The 22,100-nt window shown below is 34.2% G+C and overlaps 1 protein-coding gene across 3 annotated transcripts in view; it reads left to right on the forward strand.

Annotated features, from left to right (window-relative positions):
- Positions 1-22,100, forward strand: part of Sema3d (semaphorin 3D) — a 192,299-nt gene that overhangs the window by 11,994 nt on the left and 158,205 nt on the right. Inside the window, exons 1-2 of one of the 3 annotated variants that reach the window (XM_047561879.1) lie at positions 481-503; positions 17,472-17,567. The gene's annotated coding sequence lies outside the window, so the exon portion shown is untranslated. Of the gene's footprint in view, positions 1-480; positions 504-17,389; positions 17,568-22,100 lie in introns of those variants that run through there. The other 2 variants (XM_047561877.1, XM_047561876.1) reach the window with 2 other exon arrangements.

Consider the following 22,100-nt stretch of genomic DNA (forward strand, 5'->3'; position numbering starts at 1 on the left):
GCAGGAGGATCACAAGTTGAAAGCCAACCTCAGCAACAACAAGGCACTAAGCAACTCAGTGAGACCCTGCCTCTAAATAAAACACAAAATAGGGCTGGGGAAGTGGCTCTGTGGTCAAGTGCCCCTGATTCCTGGTTGTCCCCTACCAAAAAAATCCAATATGGTTAACCTAATTCAAGATTCATGTTAGGTTTATTTTGTATTATTTTTGTTTCTTTAAAATAATTTCATTCCTTATCTTTGGATTTTACTTTATTATTTTAGAGAAGTATTTATTAACCTGCTGGCTTGTCTCTCCATAGGAATTTTGGTAAATGAGATAAATTATATTAATTCTCTATTTGTCCCTTTGCAAATGATTACTTTTAGATGCTAGTGAGGGTACCTGTCAGGTTCATTATTGATTTTCTGTATAATTTCAGGGTTACTAAACATAAGGTTGATGTGGATGGAGGAAACAATTCTTGTTCCAGATTTGTAGCCCAGGACTAAAGACAGGGAAGGTGAGAAAATACTGGAGCTATTAAATGAGCTCTTATTTGGAGGCCCTTATAATTCCTGGGTTGTCTCTGCCTGCTCCTTCTCTTGCTCCATCATGGTTGCTCTCTCTCCTTCTACTACTAACTGCTATTTGTCCCTAGTTTTGTTCTCTTTCTCTCTAAAGACTACCCTTACTGACTTGTTAACTTTCCCCGTTTTACTTATTATTCATATGGGGAATACACGGAAGTCATAACCCTGACCTCTTCCCTGGTCCTTATGCTCTTTTAAGGTAGGCCCTAGAATGCATCAATTGATCCTCAGCTAACAAGCAGTTTAAGTTCATGGTCTCACCGCTTGCCTTCTGCAATGGTTGTGATTTTGTATTTACATCATATTTTGGTGGAAAGGGAGTGAATTTTGGAGTCACAATCACAATTCTTCTCTCCGTTATTCTATCCTCAATTTATTATTTGAGAAATATTGGGAAGTTAGTTCTACAAGCTTATATATTGAGATAAGGTTAATAATAATCTTATTTCCAAATCATATGTGAGTTTTAAATGAGACTGTATAAATAATCTGTCCCAGTACTTGACACCATTGTTATTTAACAAATTAACACTAGTAGTTTTATTTCTTTGTGTGTGTGTGTGTGTGTGTGTTTTACTGGTTTCATAGGCCTTGATATATACACATAATTTGAATTTTATTCCATAGATGATAGGAAGCCACTGAAAGCTTTTGAACCAGGAAGTAACCCAGGAATTAGTACTTTAGGAAGATGAACCTAGGAATGATTTTCAAGGACACTGATTGAGAGCCTTTTCATAGATGTGATAAGGACTAGGCAAATGCAGTATTGATGGAAATAGAAAAGAAGGGTATATGAAAAATTCACCAGACTATTTGTATGCTATTTGTATATTTCATGATTTTCCCTACTGCATGTTCAAATCATTATCATGCTAAGGGGGAAATTTCTACTCAACCTGAAATAGAGTTGTTTCATTTTCCTCTCAGAACCTAGATGTGTTAACTTTCAAATTTCTTTATTGATGTTAGAATTTTTGAGATGGCTATGTACAGTTTCTAAAATTCACAATGGAACCAATGGTATCTTCCTATATACACTTAAGGTCTGAGGTTAGACTCAATTTCAGCAGTATAGAGAATACCTCATGAATTTTTTACCTGCTAAAGGGAAATGACCATTGCAGTTGACTAGTGTAATCTTCAGATACCAAGGATGGAGAGTCTGTGTAAATAACAACTTCAGATCATATCTTGGAACTAGAAATGGAAGTCAATAACACACTACACGTTTACTTTGTGAAATAAAATAATGAATACTTATTTTGTTGTTGTATATGTTTAACATTTCAGTTCCAGAATTACTTACACTATTCATCTTAAATGGAATTCTATCTTTTATCTCTGTATTCTAATATCTTGGTATCCTATTTTTCAAAAGCCAATTCAATTCTCACTTTCTCCATCAGCATTCCAATTCAGAAAACATATATCCCAAATTTTGTCACACAAACACCTTTAAATAAATCATTTTAATTTTAAACTATTTTATATGGAAATTTAAAAAAACTATTCTCTTTGACACCTAGCATAACAATGAATACTTACTGATTTATAGTTGAAATTGAAAAAAACTAAATCCAACTAGAGTTTTGAAAGCTGAAACTAAGATCATGAGCCCTGTGTAGCATTAGCAAAATATTATTTGGTTTAAGTAAATAATGATAGATTCTGCAGCACTTCTTTTTCTATATTGGTTAGAAATAATCAGGAAGTCTTAGAACGATTATCCCTTTCTCAATCAAAGACATCTAAAATATGTCTTCTAGTTTATGGTATTGTTTTAATTTAAAGGCTTGCTTTCTTTTCTTTTTTCATTCCAGTGCTGGGTATAAAATCCAGGGTTGTGCAGCTTCTAGGCAAGTACTTTACCCACTGAGCCACCACCCTCTGCCCTTTTTGAATTTCTAAAAATGTGTTATTACAAGATGAACATATTAGTATCTTTACCCATAAACTAATAAGCTTTGAGAATTTCCTGAGGACTGTGTTTTACCTCCTTGTTATCAGGTCATTTTTGCTTTAGGTTATCTACATTCAAAAGAATGTTAAGAGCAAAAAATACTGAGTGAAAGTAACAGACAACCTTTTTATGTCTACAAAACTGTTCCTAAAGTTCAATTTTATAGTCTAAATAAATTGAATTATTACATCTCCAATAAAGAACTTTAGAATTCCTCCAGCAATGCACATTTTGTTAAAACTTGTTTAACATAACTAGAATGGGGGAGTTCTGTCTCTTTACTTGTTTTGTTTAATTCTAGTGTTGGAAATAATTGGTATATAGGTCTGATAAACTGTCAAGCTAAGGATACCTGTTTGGTAATCTTTCTAATTAAAAATAATAATAATAATAAAATAATTTTTGTCTAAAGTTTCTCATGGATTCATGGTATTTCAGACTTAAAAAAAAAAAAAACAACTAGAGAGTATGCCCAGTCCAATTTTACAAAGGGAACTGGGGGTGAACTGATATAAATTCTTTCTCCCTTCCCTTTTACCACTCTCCAATCTTCCTTCCTTCCTTCCTTAAACATGAAAGGACAACTTTTCTAAATTAAGAGCAGTGCTGAGTGTTCAGAGAGGAATAGCCCCAGGCCTGAGCAATTCATGATCCATATCCATAACACACTAGTTTTAGTGTGCTCAGAAACACACAGAGAAATCACAGAACTGAAATACGACTGAAGTTTCTTCATGCCTGTGAGGATGAACTTTCTGCTGCTTAACATATCGACAAAGTGTCCATCTTGATTGCCACCTTAACACTATGGTACCAATAAATACATGGTAGATTTCTCTCTTGAGAGTGTTGAATGATTTTCATATAGGATGAACATCTCTGAAATGTCCTTTGTGAGGAGCTCTCTGACTCAGGAATATTCTTTCAGACAACTGGAAAGTGTGAAGTTGTTGATTTGCTCTCTTTGCCTGTTGTGAGTATCCTCTGATTTGCATCACATCATTTGCAGAAACTTCTTCATGCACAATACTAAAACTAGAGATAGGTTTGATTGAAGACAACTTGCAGTCATACTAGTTTGGAGAGAGAGGCTTGGAAGTTAGCTATTTCAAAATTAAAGCAGAAATATACCATAGTTAAATATTGATTAAAATTTAAGTAGAATCTATTAAATATTGCTTATATAATTTTTTCTGAGTACCCTGTGGAAAGGATGAGGTTCTCTTGGAACTGGGGTCTGACTATCACCCCCCACCCTAAAAAGAACAAGCAATACATAGATAATATGCACAGAGGTGCACTCTTTGCCACATAGTTTTTGTTGCTTTTAGACCATAAGAAATGTTAAATGATCTCAAGTTGTTTAATTATAACAGACGTTTAGTGCAAAATAAATGACTTCATTAAAAATATTCATGGTAGCAGTATAAGATGCAACTATTCGCCTTTTCATCAGAACTCTTTGTCTGTTGGAGCTATAGATTTCTCTAAAATGTTGCCACTTTCATTTCTCATCTGGGTGTGAACAAAGTAAAAGATAACATTTTATACTATCATGCTTTCTCGATGTGGTCACATTTAATAATAGAAATGAAAGAAACATTTCCCAATATAATAATCATAATTCTGCCAGGAAGCAGATGTGCAGTCTTATTTTTCTTTTAAATCATTTATTTATTTATTGCACTATATCTTTCAGTTGTGATATTTTCCCGTAGAGGGAAATTCCATCCTTCCTGGAATAATAATCCCCCAAATTTCAAATATACTTTTTGAACTGGTGAGTTAATAGAAAAACACACTCTTCCTTCTTATATGCATTGGTCTTTTATATTGTTTTCCATGAGTAGACTTTGAGTGCTTATAATGCTTCTTAAGGATAATTCTATTGTATCAAAATAATAAATCAAGGAATTTTAGGGGAAAGTTCCATGCTTATGAATATAGAAACAAATAGATTTCCAAATATAGCATCAGCTTCATAGAAAATGATATCACTCAAAGATCAAAATATACAATATCTCAACCATCTATCTACCTCTCATTTCTTGTCTTCATTCCCACAGAAATGCTTTATGTCTTCATCAGAACATCTGCAACCTCGACGTTTTTTGCATTTCCAGAGATACTTGGCTTCACTTCATTTCTGCAGCAAGGCCTCTGGATCAGGCATTATAAGCAAAACTTTCAGCTTTGTATAACCTTGAATCTCTTTATGTAGTTCATGTAGCTTTCTACAAAATGATGCATACTCTCATTTGACTTTAGCAGGTGGGTTTTAGGTCACCATTGTCTAATGAAGTAACTGCTGGTTCACCAGCTGCCATTGCCAGTGGATATTTATCTAGTCCAATTCATTTGTGTTGATTTTTGGACTTTTTCTTCATCTAAATTCTGAAGAAAAAAAAAACCCCGAAAATTTATATGCACATTCACAATGCTTATACACCATCATTCAGAGAATAGTTCTCATCAGTTGCTTTGGCCATAATCCATTGTAACCTCCTATATAAAACCTTCAGCTCTTGTTTCCTTATCAACCTTCATATTCTTTCAGGTTTTCCAAAGCAAAATTTCCAAAATAAAACCAGACTTTCTTTTGTATTATATTCTTAACCTACTTTACTTATTTTTGTGTCCACTTTGTATTCACTAATTTGAATTGTACACATTGATCAGTCATCTTTAGAGCGATATAGAGCAGGTGCCTAGTCAACTTGGGTTTCTATCCCAGTTCTGTCACTCACCAGCTTGTAGCCTGAACAACTTGCTTCATCTCTCTGCTTTAATTTCAACAACAGTAAAATGGAACTAATGACACTATTAGCTACTAGGTTACTGTGTGGATTAAATGAGTTAATGCCTATTCACTATTCAGAATAGTGTGTGGTCCTTAGTCATCCCCATGTAAATGTTAGCTACTATTATTATCACTTTCCTTTGCTCTCTATTTTCAGTTAGTTCAGCAAATTTTCTTGACTTTTCTCTCCATTATCACTGCCAACACTGTGATTCAAATCTTCATGATCTTTTGCCTACTCTATTTTAACTGTCTTCTAACTCATATTCTTGTTCACATTTTGTAACAAGCCCCAACCAATTCCACACATTGTGTTCCATAATCTGTTTCTTTGTTAGGGAAACTTCATTTGGCAAGATCAAGGTCTTATAGAAAGTTATATAATTTAAGCAAAACTACAAATTAAAATATTATGTCTATATACATATACATGTGTTACCATTTAGATATGAGGTGTCCCTCAAAAGCTCATGTGTGAGACAATGCAAATAAGTTTAGAGGGGAAATTATTAGGTTATGAGAGCTTTAGCCCAAACAGTGAATTAATCCCCTGAGAGGGATTAACTGAGTGGTAACTGAAGACAGGTAGGGTGTGACTGGAGGAGGCAGAGCACTGGGGCAAACCTTTTGGGTACACATTTTGTCCCTGGGGGATGGATTCTCTTTCTACTTCCTAGTTGCCATGTCCTGAACCACTTTCCTATGCCACATTTTTCCACCGTGATGTTCTACCTCACCTTGGGCCCCAGCGAGTGGAGTTGGCTATTTACTGAGAACTTTGAAACTGTGAGCTTCAAAACAAACTTTTCCCCCCTCTAAAATTGTTTTTGTCAGGTCTTTAAGTTGCAGCAGTGAAAAAGCAAACTAAAACAGTATGTGTGTATGAATATGTACATGAATATACATATGCGCATAGGTATATGTAAACTATTAGAGGAAAATAAAAGTGAAAACAACCTCATTATAAGCGAATTGGATACCCATGGTTATTAAGCCTGCTTATGTCATTAACCATCTTCTTGGCACCTTCCTCTGTTGACTAAAACAATTTTGCGGAAGCCCATTATATACTCGAGCATATATTGATATAATTTTGTTGGAAAGACCATATACTCTTTTGAAGTTTGTGAGCCAGTGTGCTTCTTCCCTTATTTCTTTAAAAAACAAAATGAAACATTTTTTTTTCCAAATATTTCTCTTAGAATCTGGCCTTTGCAAAAATTTTCAGTGTTCAGGAATATGAATATTTTTCTGTACCACATCCCCTCTCCATGAATGGGGATTCCTTATACCACACATTTGCTCCAATTTTTTTATTAGAGAAGTCAGGAATAGTTGAAGTCTCTTTTTGTTTAAAGGAATAGGCTAAAATGGGCTTAAAGAGATATATGATAGACTCCTTAAAAATTGTCTTACATGTGTATTAGGTTATTGAAAAATAACAGATGAAACCATTGCAGGTAAGGCATGACTTCCTCCCACGAATGTGGTCCCAAAAAAGGGACTGCCTTGTTTGAACAGTGTGGACATTTACTCCCTACACAAGTCATGGCAGAATCCAGTGTAAACACCTTGCCTTGCCTTGACTGGGTTGTAATCTAACTTTGCAGTTTGTCCATGCTTATCTTAGCCACATGAAACTATGACATCACTTCTTTTCTCATGCCTTATCTTATGTGTCTCTTGAAACGTGATGCAACCTCAGACTCTAGCTTAAATGATCTCCACTATGGGATTTTCTTTGCTTTTACTCCATTCCTTTCCCATGTCAGCCAAGAGGGATTTTTTTTTTATTTGTTCTTTTTATTTATACATGACAGTAGAATGTATTTTGACATAGCATACATACATTGAGTATAACTTCCCATTTTTGTGGTTGTACATGATGTGGAGTTATATTAGTAGTGTATTCATGTAAGAGCATAAGAAAGTTATATCCAATTCATTCTACTGTCTCTCCTATTCCCATCCCACTCCCTTCCCTCATTCTCCTTTGTCTAATCCAGTGAACTTCTATTCTCCCCTGCCAACTCATATTGTGTGTCAGCATCTGCATATCAGAAAGAACATTAGGCCTTTGGTTTTTTGGGGATTGGCCTATATCACTTAGCATGATAGTCTCCAGCTTCCTCCATGTACTGGCAAATGCCATAATTTCATTCTTCTTTTGAATTAATAATTTTGTATTTTTATTATTCCATTCATATTTTATATCTCTTGTATAGAACTTACATTCTGCCTAAGTTTTGGCTTTCTGTATACATATTTTTTTTCCTAAGTTCATTATCTCCCCTGTAAAAGACTACTTTTTATTTGCTAACTACAAATACAATGGAGTTGAATCTTAGACAGGTTCTAAGTTCTAAAGTTAATATTTAAATTTAAAATTTCATATTTCTAAAATTATCATGAAAAGATACTAAAGCAATACAGAAAATGTATTATGCATTATTTATGTGCCACTTAGGAGCTGACATTCAGCTTCTCAATAAAGCACAACACTGAAAGTTTTCCTTCTGTATTGTATCAAGTCATTTTCTTCACTTCAACAGGAGATGAAATAACTGGCTTGGATTTAGAGGCTGTGTGCCTGAAAAACTCCATGTGTCTTTAAACATGAAAATCAAATACAGCTTGGGAAGATGCTCAGACTATGAGAACTGAGAATGAATAAGGAAATTTTATTTTCTTTTCCAAATAATTATTTTTTTAAAAATAGGTCATCCAGAGGCTGAGGGTATAGCTCAGTAGTACAGCACTTGCCTAACATGTGTAAGGTCCTGGAACCATCCCCAGAACTACAAAGAAATAAAACATTGGTGATTCCCAAATTCTATCTTCATGACTTTCAAGAAATTTCATTATCCCAAGTTTCACAAGTTTAGATAAATAAATACATAGATACATTCTAATATAGATGCACGTTTGAGTTTTTAAGTTAAATAGCTTAAATAACTTTTTAAAATCCAGGATGATGGGTCATCTAATAATGAAATGATGTCACAGCTCAGGTCAACTTATTTTTCGGTGAATATTTTACCATGGTTAAAAGAGCAGACCTTTGCTCAGTGTTTCATTCAAATATATATTCTGTTGCTGAATGACCATAAGATCTGAAGTACTAGCTTAACTTCTCTGCACATCAATTTTATCCCAAGCTAATGGAGATTAAGTAGAATATCTATGTTTGAGTGTCTGAAATGAGATGTGTAGGGTTAACCTCATAGCACTCAAAAAGGTTGGTTATTAATGGTATTATTGATTGTTCCATTTACAAAATAAATATTTATGACTGACAGTGAAAGTTTAAACCTTCCTTGTTAGGAGGGGAGGCTGTGGCTTTACTCAATTCAGTTTATATTTGGAAGATGGAAGGAATTACTTTACAGCTTTTGAAAGAGCATTGAGACATGAAATGCTTGGTTATTTATTTGATTCAGGACTGAAACACTTGGCTAGTTGAAGGCAATTCTGGGAATGAGAAGAAGGGAGCCTTGAATGATTGAAGATGGATTTCTGAATTGGGCCTTTCAGGAATAAGGGGCTCCTTTGCCCATTTTCCATGAATTTGCATTTTTCATAGTAAATTGCCTTGGATTAGATACATTTTAAGTAACATCTCTTCTTTTATTCATCACTTTTTTAAAATGCAGCCTTAAGTATCCTAATTCTTTCTCACTCTCCTTTTATCCTTTCTGATGTTTTACAAAATTTTTCAGTCATGCTTACCTTTTTTTCTCAGATCCCATTTCTGATCTTTGAGGCATTATAAATCGTCTCATGATTTTGGAAATTTAGCTTACATTTCACTATTCACTCCCCGACAAGCACTGTGTTCTTGGATTACAAGCATTTTCTTACTGAATTCTCTTGATTTACTTGTGATGGGAAATAGTATAGAAACTGAGGCATAGAGGGATTAAATAACTTGCTCAAGTCTCCTCCTGTCACTTGCTCAAGTCTCCTCCTGGAACATGGACCCAAACAGTTTGATTTTAGAGCTTAAGCTATCAACTGCTATACAAGCATTGGCCAACTTTCTTGGAGTTTTTAAAGGCTGCCTCTTTTGCCTTTTGTGTGTTTTTCTAGTTTTCTTATACGGTTTAGGTTTCTGTACATTTTTTAAAATATTTTACTTATCTTTCCCTTTGTTTAAAAATTGAAGTCAGTAGTTGAAAATGCACTGCCCTTCCCTCTCCTACTGTTCTTCACCCTACACACCACAGCTTTCTTTTTCCTTGCCACTGTCTTGCTGCTTTGGATGTCCTCAGTCTGCAAACCTCTGGTCTCTGACATTCAGTCTCTGACTCAGTTCCTTACTTCTGTCTTCCAAGAAGACTGAACATTTTAAATGCTATTTTCCTTTCAGTCAGTTCCAAGATGATGTTTGCCTCTGCTAAGTATTTCCTCTCAGCTACTGGAAACTTCTGTTCTTCAGATTGCTCCTTGGTGCATTTGGGAAGATGCTGCCAAGTATCTTTTTGCACATATGCTTGTTTTTTAGCACCTGGAAACTTGACAGAGCTTCCATTCTTTTTCCACATTCTTCCTCAGGTTTTGCCCCACCCTCATGGAACACCTCAGCTGCAGTACTTTCCCTCTCCTTTGCAGTTCCACCCAGCTACACTTTCAGAGTGTCCCCTGGCTCCGAATGCTTAAATGATCTGAAACTTCGAGTATGAGATGTCACTGTCATTATCCAAAAACAAATGCCTGCATATTCTGGAAACTTAAGCAACTAAGTTTTGTTATCTGGTCTACTTCATCTGCTTCTTTTTTTCTTCTTTAATAAAAATTATGCTTTTAGGATTCCCAAGAAAGTCATAATGAAGAAGGACAGTTTCACTCTTTAATCACTGTTTTGTTAACTTTAAGTGTTAATTGGTACTGGAATTGAGTACCTTAATCATGTAAGAAACACAGAGAAGCCAGAGACTGTTCAGTAGTCAGAAGATATATATCTTTGTTGTTGCTGAATCTTCTTGTTGACCTGACTTTTGCTTCTCCATAACTTATCTGATTCTTAGCTTAGTTATTTGCAAAATGGAGGATGAATACTACCTAACTACAAAGGTGAGGTTCAAATGAAATATAAAGCACATGTATGTTTTACAAATTGGAAACAGATACACCACAGGCCCAGACTATTATTACATTGATTCTCAAAGTTCAGAGATGAAAGTTTGTCAAGTAAAATTGTAAAATGAAAATGAGTACAATCTCCAACTAGATTAGTGTAAGGATTTTGTTTATTCAGAGTTTTCTGTTGTATATCAGGTGTGTCTTAAAATATTAAAAACTGAACATTGGGTTTTAATATTTCTATGTGGCACCATGAATATTTGTGGTTGTACGAAGGGTGGGTAACCTTTCTGTTTTTTAATGACCCAAATATAATCCAAAAATAATACCTGTGTGGGTAGCTCAGTTTCTTCCTATGATGGGATGGATGTTACAGAATGACTCACAGAGAAAACACGCAGCAGCATGTGTTATGGAAGGAGTCCTACCTGGGAATCCTTTGCTTCCTTCTGTAAAGAGCCAGCTCACTCCCACAGGGATGTGATTTCAAGGTTTTATATCTACCCACATGCCTAATAAAGTGATTCATTTATATTTTAATATTTTTAAATACCATATTGCAAACCCACATGAAGAATCATTGGAAACCATATTGAAAAAACCTATTTTCTCATTTTATTTAGTTTCTTTCTGGAAACTGTTTCATTGATTTACTATTTCACATCATTAATTAATGAAGACCATGGTATGAACAAAATATTGAGGATAAAAACTAAAAGCTTCCTTTTGAAAATGGAGTTTGAATTGTTAATATGATTTCAGTATTCCCTTTATTGCTTGTATTTTATTTGTACTACCAGATTGGTGTCATCTGTTTCCCAGGACAGTGCCTTCTCCCATATCAGGAAAAGAGATTTATCACTTGCATTTTTATACTTCCTTTCCTAATTTTAGCATAGCATTCTTTTCTGCTTTATTGCAAATATTCTCTGTAAACTTCTCCTCCTAGTACCAGGTTAAATAATTATTTTTTTCTTCAGTGTATTTTTATCTTTGACTTGTTCATAGATAGATACTTTGCCCATCAACTTGTTGCTCAGCCAAGCTGTGCTTGTTTACTGCTTTAATCTTTCATCATAAATCAGCTTTCTGTGCATCTTAATCACTATTCTATCAGGTCTGTGAACTCCTTCCAACTTCTGTGCACCTTTTGGATAATGAGGTGCTGAGGTCTGAACACCAGATGCAGTCCCACCAGTCCTGTCTAGGAGGGTTCTGTTGCCTCCTGTGCTGCTAGGATGCCTTCTTGTTCCCTGAGGTACTCCTAAGTGAGACTATGCCTGTCTCTGCAGGCAGAGACAAGTGCAGCCCCATTACCCCATTCACTGGCAGATGCCTTCTGGCTAATTCCTTTTCCAGAGTGGAAATCTCAATTTCCATTTCTCTTTGTCTCATGTGTTCTTTATTGCTTCTATTTTATTCATCCTGCCTGATTCTGATCTAATTCAGTTGATTATTCCCTTTTTTAAATCTTGGTCTGGGTCAGTATCTTCCCAGTCCTACAATTTCACACTAATGAAAATGGCAATCTCTCCCTCTCTGATTGCATATATGTATATCTGGTAACCATACCAACTTCTCTCACATCTTCCTGGAACACATATTGCCTTACCTTTATCTTCTTTATCAAAGTAGTACAAAGTTTGACATTATGCTGTTAAACTTGAAAACTCAATTTTATCAAAGTTACTCAGAGACTTGAATTATAAATTGTTTTAGTATTGCTGTTTGCAGAAATATAAAATAACAGTTCCATTTTTATTCATAAATTATATAGTTTGGAAACAAATGTGCTAGGTATGACATTCCTGGAATAGGTACAATATAAATCATGGCCTGTGTTTCTTGAATACTAGTCGGTCATTCTTTCTTTCTTCCTTCACTCCCTTCTTTCCTGTCTCTCCTGCTTCCTCCTCCAGTCACATAATGGTGACCGAAATCCTCCCACCTTCAGGTTGTAGCAGGGAAATATATCAGCTGTGTCCTCAGGCCTACTGTCAAAGTGATTAACCTTGTGGCTGCAGTGAATTACATACATTCTATCACTTGTGTTCTCGTTCCTGACAAGAATTGGTTTTACAGTATGATGATTAAATAAGAATTAAATAATAATTAATTCATAAGATTAAATGAGAATTAATGATTAAATAATACTGTGCCTGTAATCCCAGCAGCTCCGGGGGCTGAGGCAGGAGCATCTGTAGTTCAAAGCCAACCTCAGCAACAGGGAAGCGCTAAACAACTCAGTGAGACCCTGTCTCTAAATAAAATACAAAATAGGGCTGAGGATGTGACTCAGTGGTTGAGTGCCCCTGAGTTCAATCACCAGTACCAAAAAAAAAAAAAAAAAAAAAGCAAAAAACAAAAACAAAAGTTAACACAAAGAATAAGACCATCTTTATTCTCAAATTAGAACACTAGTGAGAAATGGAACCAAAATAAAAGTTATGGACCACCTTGAGGGGGACCTTGAAACCTTGGAGAGCTTTCTCTCAGGTGTGTAAAACAACAAATGGCGTCCAGTTGCTTCCCACATTAATTTATTAAAACATTTTATCAGCGCATGAATGCAGTTTGTGTATGACTAGGGAACTGAAGTGAAGGAACATGGAAAAGAGCTAGAGAAATAGTCTCATAATCCACGAATTAGGTGGTAAAGATGGATAAGCTTTAGAAGCTGGAGAAAATTTGAGTCTGTCTGGCACTAAAGACTGGGATCCAACTTCAAAATCTGTGGCTGGTCAAGAGGGGTTAGATTGAGTTCTACCACCTGGAGTGTTTTCATAGGAAATCCAGCTTCCTCACCATCCCTCTGTGACTTTCTGAAATAGGATGTTTGGAGATGATGGCCTGGCAAGTGCAATTTTAATAGTCCCTTCATTTGATTCATATACTTATATGTGGTTATGAAATTTTTAGCTGGAAGAGCAGTAATTGTCAAAGTAAGTGGACATTAGGGTCAAGGATAAGTAGTAGGAAAAGAAAGGAACGCCGAAGAGGTTCAGAGATGAGAGGGTGGACTCCAGCAGGGCAAGATCTGAAGCTGAGCTGAGGGTAAGAACAGGGAGGAGGTCACATGGCACGTGGGGTCAGCTCAGGGGGTGAGAAGCTGTGGTAGAATGAAGTACAGCATTGTGATAAACTAGAGATTCTGAGCTTGTGATCCTAGCAGAATAGAAAACACTCTGAGACACAAACGAGGGGCTGTAGGTGGCTGGAGTGCAAAGTGAAGGACTGATGGTCATCGGGCAGCGTAGCTACATCTCTGGCCAGCAAAGCCTTGGTTGGCTTGTTTTGTTTTCCCCAAAACATTGGCTGGAGAATGTGCAGCATGTTCAGCTGTAAATGCATTTTTAAAATTTACTTATAATTCATAGAAAATGAAAGTGAAAAGATGAGGGAAGGTCATCTTGGAATGCATGCAAAAGGCTCCAACATCAAAATATTAGAGTGAACACCCTTTAGAAAATCTACACAGGGCACAGGTGAGGGTCAGGTTGTGGAGAAAAGGCACATAGAACATTTAAGAGGGAGCTGTTTAGGAATGCCAAATTGTTTACATATTCAAAAGCATTCTAGAACTTAGCTTCCTTTGGGGAAATGAATCACAAATCTTTCTGTTAATATTTTTAAGATACCCAGTAATATTCTGTATATTGTGCCATAATTTTAACATTAATATCAAAATTGTTACCTTTTTTAATATTGCTAATATAATTTATTTGAGTGCCATATATTTAGTATTGACTTCCTTTATCCTTTTGAACAAATGAGCATGAATTTTTAATCTTATGAAAAGAAGAAATAGAGTGAAAAGGTATATCTTTTTTTAAAAAATTCAACTAAAAAAAGTAGACTGTGTGGAGGATAGTAAGACTTTCTACATTTCAATGTGGCATTCAGTCTTGAAACACATCAGCCTCTGTACAGTGACCTAGTGTGCTCATCTTTATAAAGAATAAAGTAGACTATTATGCAGACGTACTTCCATTTATGGAACCTTAGTGCCAAGTGTTAATGGCATCGTTATTCCAGACAAAGTGTGTTTGGAACTATTGCTTTTTATGATGTTTCTTGTGGGAATTTCCATAAAGTAACTGCAGTCTACAAGATATCCACATGACATAGAGATGTAGAGATTTTCTTCTTACTGTGTGTTTTACTAATTTTTTTAAATTTGTAAACTAGTTGGTCCTTTTTATAAAGAAAAGTCTACTTTTAACCTTTGCTAACTGTCATTATATATATGTCCACTATACTGAGTAACTATAGGTCTCTTATAGGTGGTACCTTTGGAGAGAAGTGTAAATAGCATACTAGGAATGGAGCTTACTTTTAAATTAATGTACATTCTTTAAATACTTCAATACTGAATTAGGATATAGTTAAGATCATAGACCTTTAAGAGACTTGTTTTTCTCAAGAGAGTTTTGTGTTTTTTTGGAACTTTATTCTCTGAAGATATAACTTTTTCTTTTAAGTTGGCAGAATCAAGCTCTAGAATTGTGTGAAATGCATAACATTTGGAGACTGCTTTATTATCTTCAGAATCATTTATCTTACAACATAATATTAGATTATATTATAACCTTATTTTGTCTACCTGTAACATTTGTTTGTATGTGTGCATATACATACATACATGCATATACACATATACATACATGTATACACACATGTGTATATATACATATATACACATACATATATATGCAAGAAAAGGGTGATAAAACTACCAATTTTCAGAAAAAAAATTAAAATAATTGAAAAAGTATTGGTATATTTGGTTTTAAAAACACATCAAATGTAATAAAGGGAGTTGTAAAAGTATGATATAAGTCATATTTTTCATTCACATTTTCAACAGTTCAGCATTTAATTGTTGTTGATTAGGGTGCCACAGTTCTTCATAGAGAACTCAGGACACTTGTTATTTATTTATAGGTGCAAAGATTACCCTGGTAACATTATTAGATGCTTTAATTATTTGCATTCTGTTGAAGAGCGCTCATTAAAAATAAATGTCTAAAAGAAAATATTTTTATCTATAAATATTACATGCCTAAAAGGTAACTAAGCTACAGTTATTTTATCTTTGTTCAAATAATTAGTTTCACAATCACCAAACAAAATAAATCATCCAAAAAGTGTGTTTAATTTACATCATCAGTTAGGCCTTTCACTGACTCCTCTATAACTATGGATTCAGGTACTCTTGCATATCACTCCCTTGTTGGAAATGCATGAAGTTTCAGTATGACCAATTGTTACTAGGGGATTAATATATACCCATGGAAAAGAAAACAACTAACCAGTCCATCAGAGTGATTAAAACTGAGACTGTACCTTCAGAAGCACTAGCTCCAAAGGGAGTTTATAAGCTTCCAGTGACTGAGGGCACAGTAAGATGTGAATTTTATTAATTATTTTTATCTTTCAGTAGTCTGTATTCACATTATAAGAAAGAATAAAAGTATTCGTGTCCTGCTTAAGTGTTAGGATGAAGTATACTGATATTTTTATCTTGAAAAATATTTTAACAAGAGTTTAATGGGGATGTATAGACATGTGATAAAAGAAATATAGAAAAAGGTTGATGGTAGAATCCAGTAGTGGGTATGTGCATGCTTTTTGCACACTTTGACTTTTCTGTATATGTAAAAATTTTTGTAATACAATTTTGGAAAAATATTTTCATCATAAGAAAGGTTATTACATAATTGTTGAAGGCAGTCAATCTGATAAAACATGAAGGGAGATGCCAGTAATAACATAGTACAACTCCTTATAAGTAAAAATACAAGCTATTCTATATTCTAAAATAAGTACTTTTAAAAATAAGTAAATCTATGCTTTAGCTAAATTCCTTTCAGATTTACACATATATTTTGAAAAAAAGATTTTGCTCTTTTCTTTAGATTACATGTTCAAACCTCATTATTTTTTATGGTTGTCTATTATTTAAGGCTAACCTAAAGTTATCACCTTGTGTTGTATTTTAGTCAATGAGCTTATTCAGTTTTATGGTTCTCTCTGGTGCTTTTATAGAGTGTACTTTATATTGCACTTCTAGTCCCTATAACCAAGGAAACAATCTATACTACTGTATTTCAAATCATTGCCATCCTGACCATTACTTCATTTGCTATAAAAATCACACTGTGCAAGCGCATTTCATACATGCTTATTTTTTTTAAGTGTTAATAAGTAAATGTCTGTTCAGCCGTGGTGTAGAGAAAGTCACAGACCCCCCACATGGTGGGATTTGTGTGAGGCTTGATGGGATACCAAGAGAGCATTCCCATGAGGCTCTTTTCCATGGGAACTTCCATGCTTTATTCCAACATTTTTATTTTAATAAAATATGTAAGGATTCTATTGAAAAGTAAATGTTATCACCTGCCATAAATTTTTAATTAATTTAATGTCCCAAACTGTCCTAAGAAAATTTGCATGGACAGAGTTTAGAGCTTAGGAATTCTCTGCTGTCTGTAACATCTGAATTTGCGTCAGTTCAGCAGGCACAGGAGATTTGGTAGTTTGGAAGTTATACAGTCAGGATCAAGCAATAAGATACTCTGTGCAAGATACTCTGTGCTAAAAACAGAAGTACAAAAGGGTTTCTTTGAAGGTTAATTTTGTGTCAACTTGACTGGACCATGGTGCCCAGGCATTTGGTCAAACATCGCTCTGCATATGTCTGTAAGAATTCTTTTGAATGAGATAAACATTTGAATTGGTAGGGTGATTAAAGTAAATTCCCCTCCCTAATGTAGGAGGGCCTCATTCAAGGAATTCTAAAGAGAACAAAAAGTCTCATCCACCCCCAAGTAGGAGGGAATGTCCTTCTGACTGACCTGCTTTCTCTCTCTCTCTTCTTTTTTTTTTTTTTTTTTTTTTTAACCCCACCCCCATCTCCACCTTTCGAATTGAATTGAAACATCTAATTTTCCTGGTTCTGGAATCCGCAGGCATTCACAGTAGAACTATATATTGGCTCTCAAGTCTTCAGATTTGGACTGGAACTACAACATCTGCTCTCCTGTGTTGCAGGCCTTTGTACAAAGACTGGAATCACACTACTGGCTCTCCTGGATCTCCAACTGGGCAACTGCAGATCTTGGGATTCTCATCAGTCTCCATCATCATGTGAGCCAATTCTTTGGAATAAATCTCTCTAGATAGATAGATAGATAACTTATTGGTTCCATTTCTCTGGAAAACTCTGACTAATATAGTCTCTTCTAGATGAGGTGATAGATGGGGGGAATCTCCATGTCAGTTGGCTAAGAGAAACTTTAGATCATCTCTGTCCACATACTGTATGTAATGTTTTTTCTAGATATATCACCCCCAAAATACTTGAAAATCAAAAGATCATATTGGCTCTGCTACAAAATCTTACTCATGTAAGCAATGAATTAATAATATAAGATCATTATAAAGCTTTTGGTCCTGTTATTCATATACATTAAAATATTGTCATTAGGTTATAAATTACCTTCAAATATCAATATATGTTTAAAAACATATTGCTAACATATAATCTTAGCAATTTTCTTTTAGTATTAAATTATTACTATTTTTAACATCAGCATTGTTGTTTTACTATTTGCCAGGAATAATAAATAGCTCTCAGTTTATTTTACTGTAATGTTATTCATCTTCAATGCACTTACCCACCTGAGATCATTTTCATTGTTGCCAACTTGTCTTCCACAAACCAGACCTGTAATTGTACTCTGATTATGAACTATTTCTTTTGAGGCAAGAACAATGATGTCTTTTGATTACTCAAGGATATGATTTGGTGATATGAGGTCAAATTTAATTTATGTCGCTTTCTCTTACTTGTGACTGACAATGATCATTTCACTTGCAACTTGGGCTTATTCTAAGAACCAGGAAAAGGTAATTCAATCATGACTTAAGTACTCACTGTGGTAAAATTTGTCTAACATGTAGGTGAAATAAAACCCAGGATCAAAGATACTCACTCTGTGAGCAAATATTATCCTACAAGTAAGTATAGGTGTGAAATTTTAAAAAATAAAGAAGAGATTAAAGTGGCAGTGATAAATAAATCAAAGGGGAAATTGTAAAGTGATTATAAAATCAATGATTATGAAATTTAAAAAAAATGTTCCTTTTCTATATCCAGCCATAGAAACCACAAGATAACTAACCCTTATTAAAAGTTAGAAAATTAAGAAAACATCTCAAATCATATGATGTATTTAGAAGAGGTATTGTTTGAAAGCAAATTTTGTGAACTTTTTCATTATTTTGACCAAAGTAAGTTCAGAAAATCTCTCATTATTTTTATAAATACTCTAAAACTTGGGAATTTATAATAGGAATTTAAAGATTTCTTAACATCTTTTGGCAAAATTTAATATAAAATCTTATGCTTCTTTGGAATAATAAGGTCAGTATGATGAACTGAATAGGAAAATATCAGTGCAAAAACCTGCATTGGTACAAGATACTTTGAAGATCTAGAAATTGTATGGTATTCAAATGAACAAAAAATTGCATAGCTGTATGTTGACTCTCCTCTCTCTCTCTCTCTCTCTCTCTCTCTCTCTCTCTCTCTTTCTCATCAATTTTGCTGTTCAATTTTAATCAATATAGAAATATATTATTGTGTTACCATTAGCCTATCTGGTTAAGCAGTATACACTTATACATTTCCTGGAATGGATTTTGAAAATAATCATTGCTGTTTCTTAAGAACATCACTGTTTTTGTGTGCTCCTTTACTTCGCTTTGTTTCTGTTTTTATTTTTCTTAGCTTGGGATTAGAAAGGATTTCTACACATCATTTATATATGTATAAACTTGGAGAAGTTTTCACAAAGATTTCTAAAGTGGAAGAATAAAGTAAGGAAAGAAGACAGACTATACAATACCTAAAAACAACAATAAAAAAAGAGAACAAATAAATAAAATGAAAAATAAAGAAAGAATGAATGAAAAAAAGAACAATTATCTTGAATAACATCACTTTCTCTATTTAGTTTTCCATAATGTTGCAACAACAATTTCCTTTTTATTTTATTTGCCTTTCAGTCTCAGTAATATTAGATAACCTCTGTGTGTGTGTGTGTGTGTGTGTGTGTGTGTATGTGTGCACGTGTGCACTTCTTTGTTGTGGTACCAGTGCTGTTTAAACATACATGTTTAGCATTTGAAGAAAGTTCCATGTTGATATGAAACTTTTAAATATTATAACCATACTAAACAGTTTTTAAACTTTAAAAACATGGTTTTTTAAAATGTCATTTTGTTTGTCTCACATTTACAATGAAAAGAATTCAAAAGAAACACTGAATTACACCATTCAGCACTTAGGGGAGTGCATGTAAGGAGAGTGGGCTCTGAACTCTTTCCAGGGGGGCTTAATTGTGGTTCCACAATCAGGTCATTGTTGCACCAGGCTTTACCTACCTGGAAGACTTATACATAAACTCAGAACCACAATATAGAAAAACTCCAGTGACTATAAATGTTTGACCATAAATTCCAGCAAACACTGGAAAATACAGAAGACTAAAGAAGATATCAATATTAACATTAAGATTTAGAAGGGAAATTGTTAGTAGGTTGCATAACACAAAATCTCCTTCAGGTTTGATTTGGTGAGAGATCCTGCTTACAGGGAAATAGTTTAGGTTTTTGTTTTGTTTTGTTTTGTATTCTTTCAGAAAAATACTTAGAAAAATCTTGTAAAGAGTTTTCAATTCTTAGTATTTTAGAAGTTCAGTAATTTTTATCATAGTACCATTAGGCCAACAAATAAGTACTAAGGATTTTGATTATTAAACAGTTATAGCCAAACAACTTCATAAATATTTATTTCCTGATAACCTAAATTGAAAAAAAATGAAATTAATAATTTAATTCATTCTTAAATTATTTACTAATTACTTACTAATAGAGAATGTATATGTGTTGGGCACTTCACTTCTCAGACCTTGCAATCAGATTGAGCACTGAGAGCCTCATTTCCTGTTCCACATGGCTATTCAGGAGATACTTCATTTTCATTTTATCACATCACCTGCTAAGACCAACTTCACACAGCTATGATGTCCTGAAAAGGAATGTAGCACTCGCTAACGTTGAAACTGTGAAATACCTTAACTGTGGACATGACTCATATGATAGATGTTGAGCCTTGTTGTGTTTACCTTGAATTTTTAAAATACCTCACAGCATGCCAGATGCGTTCACTTATCACTGCAAAGTTGCCTTAGCACATAGTTCTGGAATCACAAATTTAGAGTTAGATACCCATGTCAATTATAACCCTTGAGTTATCAAATTGAGAAGTCAAAAAGCCTTTGCTACAGGGAAGGTGAGTGGAAAAAAACCATAAAACTCACAGTCTTACCCCTTAATCTTGGTTTTTTGTTGTTGTTGTTTTTGTTTCTTTTTTTTTGTTTAGTTTTTCTCAGTCCAAATGTTACAGATACTTCTTAGGATTCACAGAATAATTATAACTTTAGAGAGTTTGTTGGCCTACACAGTGATGAAGCATGGGACCATTAGCTTGAGGCAAGTGGTACTGGTATATTTTTAATAAAATGACACTATAAATGTCTAGTAGTAGGGCTTTTTTTTTTTTTTTAACCTTGACACAGTATTCTATGATTTGGACTAAATGTTTTTCAAAGGTTCTGACTACACCTTTTCACTCAGGAGAACTACTTGTTTTAACACTCTGTATGAGGTATGTTGGACTGAGAAGAGGCTATGCCTTCCCATGTATAAATCCAAACTGCAAATAATCCTGGAGTGCTCCAAGGAGAACATTTGAGTGCATTTTCCATTTTATCTCATTTTTGCATTTGAGTAACCCAGTTAACTATATAAATATTGTTTCCTTTTAAAAACAAATACCATATAGAATCAGTTAAGGACTTTAGTGGATTTTATCTAAATTATTAGAATCTGAATATGAGAGTCTTAAACTCCACTGTTGCTTACTGAATAAACTGTGAGCAACAGTGTCCCCATTGACAGAAGAGAAAACTAAAGCAAGGTGTGCTAAAGCTAATAGTCAAGAATATAGACTACCTATTAATGAAAAGAAAAAATATGATGGCAGAGATCTTTTCCTGCATGTTTCAGAGAGGGTTAAGTAATGCTGCTCATTAACAGTGATACTTAATAATATTCTTATGAGTTTAAATTCAAATTTTGACTTATTCATTTTCCCATCAATTCGTTTTTAAAATCCCAGTTTCTTACAACCTACTTTGGTATCAAGTGTCCATACCTTTAAACAGTTGCAGTTATAATCTCTGAATGTGATGACAATTAGCTAGCTGGCTTTAGTGGCAGAGATACTTTAATTTTTATTCAAATTGAAATCATTTATCATCTACTAAACAGTAGGTGATTGAAGGAAAGAAAAATAGCACAAGTACTAGGTAGGTAGGTATATCTGGGACATTGTGCTGACTCTCAGTTGAAAGACTTCTATAAATCTGTAGAGAGATGTAGCAGGGACTTGATCAATGAATGAAGGTGGTTTGGAGTGAGTGGGAAGGGCACTTTACCTATGCTATGAGTCCAGGATTGATTCTGATTATTTCACCTTCAACTGCAAGAACAGAAAACAATAAATTATCTGATACCTAGCTAACTAAAACAATATTTAGGTAATTGAGACAC

Source organism: Sciurus carolinensis, chromosome 8 (genome assembly GCF_902686445.1).
Source record: "Sciurus carolinensis chromosome 8, mSciCar1.2, whole genome shotgun sequence".
Taxonomy (NCBI): domain Eukaryota; kingdom Metazoa; phylum Chordata; class Mammalia; order Rodentia; family Sciuridae; genus Sciurus; species Sciurus carolinensis.